General features: G+C 45.7%; 1 pseudogene; it reads right to left on the bottom strand.

Moving 5' to 3' along the window:
• Window positions 1–1,358: 1,358 nt before the first annotated feature.
• LOC136492632 (haloacid dehalogenase-like hydrolase domain-containing protein Sgpp) lies at window positions 1,359–3,514 on the bottom strand (annotated as a pseudogene).
• Between the last annotated feature and the right edge of the window lie 668 nt (window positions 3,515–4,182).

The following is a 4,182-nucleotide window of genomic DNA, read 5'->3' as shown; positions in this document are numbered from 1 at the left end:
GAGTTTCCAGATTTCCTCGAGGAACAATTTCATGCTCCAATAGGGCATTATTACTGTTATTAGGAAAAATATCCGTGCGTTGCTACGGATGACCATACGTTAAGAAAATATATGTCAAGGCCACACCTTGTTTCAACTAAGAAAACATAAGCGTGTGTTGCTATGAGAGAGAAAAAAACTATCAAACGTTCGATATATTCACTTCACTTCAGCTTGCTACACAGCTGCAACTGGCCACGACAGTTTAATTTGTGCATGTGCTACTTTTGATATTGTGGGTGGTTATTGCAGCAATTACAAATGAACGGGCCTAAGGGCTTGTAGCCTAATGTCTATAAGAGCCTCAGTAGCACCTACGGTCTTGGGTTTGACTCCTCGTACTCCAGGATTTAAGCGGCATTGTGTTTTCCATGGTAGGCGACGTTCCCGTCACAGCGAGGCGCTGGTGACTTTCGTCAATATCGTTTCGAGGATTTATCGGCCCAGTCTTCGAATGTACTTATAGAGGTAGGGTTTACGTACGTACGTTCATTCGGGTGAGTGAGCGTGCGTTATGAGCGTTTATGTCGTACTTTGTAATCTCTAAACAAATCACAAACGAACGGCTTATTAATAGAAACAAGGAATGACAATAGTTAGATATTAAGTTCCTATGGCATCTTTTGAGGATCCATAAAAATATATAATTTTAATATTTTATTAAGGTGGGCAAGGGTTAGTCGTTACTGTATCTCAATTTTCACATGTTAGCCTATCGAGAGTTGCCCTGTCATATGAGGACAACTTAGAGATTTGCACCGACATCTATAGATAGCTTGAAGAAACATTTATTTTTACAGGTTTGGGATGAGAAAGTGTTCAAGATTTAAGTTTACACGGTTTGATTAGTTTTTTTTTAGAGCTCATCGGCTAATTCATGTTATAATAATAATTTATTTCTTATTAAACAACTTAATAAAAATAGAAATATTTGTTTATTTTAAGTAAGGGTCAACTGTTTTAAAAGATTTGTAATACTTTATTATTATTTATCTTATTTTTACAATATAAAAGCAAGATTAATTCATTAGAAAATATAAAATAAAAACAAATAAAAGGAAGGAAAGTCACGGACATCATGCAGGAGCTGGTGCGGCACCTTCCTAGCTTAAGACCCGGACGCACGAAACATTTACGTGCCAAAAAAGAGGGGAAAAAAAGACAAAGCAGTCCAAGAAGAAATAGAGATGAAAACAGAAACAAAACCTGGCTGGATGCGGATAAAGTATCGGTGATTAGGTTGGACGAAAAATTATAGGTGGCAAAAATTTAGCTCTTTAGTATTAGATATAGATATAGATAGGCACGTGGAAGCCTCCTTAAATTAAGTGACATAATAAAAGCCTTTATTAAATAAATATGCATTAGAATAAAAATTGGTCGCGACATATGCTGAAGACACTTGGGACTTGGGAGCAAAGAACCACTGGAGTAGGCACCAGGTTTTGCACAGATCCATACTCGTGTCCAGTTTCCAGCCGAGGAACCTTAGGTAGTTATTCCATAGTGCAGTGTGATTGTAGATCTATTCCACTCCGTACATGAATAGCTGATCACCAGTCCAGCATGACACTTGTTAGTGTGTCTTCAATGACCGATCAGCCTTGCGCGTTCGCCGCTGCGGGTTCGATCTCTTGAAGCACCGGACAGCAGCGCTGGGTCCTGAAAATCTTTGGCCAGCAAGCTGGCTCCTGCGTCTTTCAGCACCTTCCCAGGGTTCCTGGTCGTCAGGCCAACCACAGGCACTCCAGCAGCCACACCGGCTCGGACCCCCGATGCAGAGTCCTTGGCAGAACGAGATGCACATGCACGAACACAGCATTACCGTTGGTTACTGACTGTTTCGACTAGTGATGATGGAAAAAACAAAGCTTCAGAGAATCACGGCGAGACAGCATTATCCATACTTCAAATATGAAGGTGTGTTCAGGCGATGCGTCGATGAGCTGGAGGGCCTTGAGGTACGGGTCAGGGAACGGCTTGGCCCGGTCGCACTCGGGCCCGATGACGAGCACCGGGAAGAAGTCGGTGAGCCCCAGCAGCGACAGCATCAGCTCGGCGTTCGCCCTCGGAGCGTTGGTCACTGCCGCGCGCTTCAGGTTGCGGCCCTTGATCCATCCGCACAGCTCGTGCAGTCCATCCAAGGCCTTCAGCTGTCCTGGTGCCAACCTGTGTGTGTAAGCTTTCAGCTTCACGTTAGTGTTCAGCAAGCATCAAGTGGCACAGGATGGCAGTTTATGTTTGCGTTGACACGATCATGTAAGGAAAACATCAACATTAATGCCTTTTAGTACAAAAGTTTTGACAACTTTGGGATTGTCAGACTGTAGTATCATGCAGTACTTTCTACTATGGGTTCAGATTTACAAACCCAGATTTCCTCTGGGACAACTAGACCTGAAGAGTGAACCAGCAGGTAAAATTCTAAACGCAACTGAACCTGCAAATAATTGGCCGGATACATCGGTTGCTTCACTCAACCGCCGGACTTCTAATTCTATATGGCCAAATTGAAATCAAGTGTCGATATATATATGCTGTAGTTTAAAAAAAAAAGCCCTAAACTGTCGTACAAAGTAGCACAGGGTAAATAAGATGAGTGGCCTACTTTCTGAACAAAGCTTCTTTGTCATCCATGAACTGCATCGCCTTCTGGTGATCCATGTCCGGGAACAGCGCCCTAGCGAGGTCGTCGTTGTGTCCCCCACTAATGGTGGCACTGTAGAACTCCTCGGTGATGGGAACACCGTCGTTGAAGCCTACCTGTTGAAGCACGGATAGCATAGCAGTTGAGAAGTGACAGACAGAAGCACAGAGCCGTTGCAGAGAAAGAATAACTCTACAGACCTGCTGCAGGAGGTCTCGGAAGGCACAGAAGTGGATGGGGTCGGAGTCGCAGAGCGTGCCGTCGATGTCGAACAGGATGGCTTCCAGCGGCGCCAGCTTCGTCAGGGCGCTGCCGCTTCAGAGTTCACAAGACAGAAATAGGTGAGTAGTGTACGGTGTTTCAGTGGCGAACAAGCGTATCAGCATGCTTCTTTCGCAACAAAACAGCATCAACCGACTTATAAGGCACAGGAACGATCAGACGAACAGGGTGAAGAGAGGTCGCCAGGAGAGGAGAGGCCCGGAGACGAACAGAGACAGGTCTCAGTGGCGCACCTGTTGGTCGCCATGTCCGCCGGAGTAGCCGCGCTCACCGTCCAAGAAATGCAGCGGCGCTTCTTCCTCGCCCCTCTTCTGCTGAAACCACAGCTGTTGCTGGTGCTGATACTGATGCTTCTTGGAGAGGTCGCTGGAGATGATAGTGGAGAGGCGGCGGCGAGGGAGGGAGGCCGACAGCAGGCAGGCCCGAATTGGATTCGTCCGCCCAGCGGCATAGAGACTGACGAGTCGCTTTCTCCCGCTCTCCTTTCTGTTCAATTCAACGATGTGCGCCTGTGGCTCGCCGCTCGCCACGACCGCTCCTCTGCTCCCGGTCTCTGGCTGCCTGTAGAAAGTGGCAGCCGGATGATCGCTCACTCTGCTGCTGTGCTGTGCTGCCTGCCTGCCTGCCACCGTACTGAATTGGGAACCTCATTCCAAAGATGACGCCAGGGTATATGCTCTCTTGACAGTCAAAAGATCATGCTTCCAAGCAATTGCGTGCCTAGCAGTCACGTTTTCTGTGGACTCAACTTTCTCACCGTCTGGTGCTTTTCTAGAGAGGCCACTTGACCCAAGACCACAAATAAACGTTTTGTCATCAAAGAGTCCTTAAGGTTAAATTAAACATGATGAATCCACGGCTTTATGCCAACTAGTTGACTAATTAGACCACGGTCGCCTTAGCTAATTTTTAGTTCCTAACTAACGCAAGGTAATAAATAGCGGATAGCTGGTTTGTTGCGGATCCATGTCTATGTAGCAGATCATGGATAGCGGGCGCTAAATTCCAATAGCGACATCTAATAATCACACATAAATATATGTATGTATATCATGAGTATTGACTTTCTCACATCGTTGTAGCAACTAGAAAACAAAAATATTGATACAAGAATAAATGCTTAACTAGATATTTAGTTGCACTCGAATAGTTGATTAGCCTGTTCGCTTGTTGGTTTCAGCCAGGGCTTATCAGCCATGCAACAGTGTTTTCCT

Source organism: Miscanthus floridulus, chromosome 1 (genome assembly GCF_019320115.1).
Source record: "Miscanthus floridulus cultivar M001 chromosome 1, ASM1932011v1, whole genome shotgun sequence".
Taxonomy (NCBI): Eukaryota; Viridiplantae; Streptophyta; class Magnoliopsida; order Poales; family Poaceae; genus Miscanthus; species Miscanthus floridulus.
The sequence above is the reverse complement of the archived record's forward strand: the minus strand, read 5'-3'. Positions and strand labels throughout refer to the sequence as shown.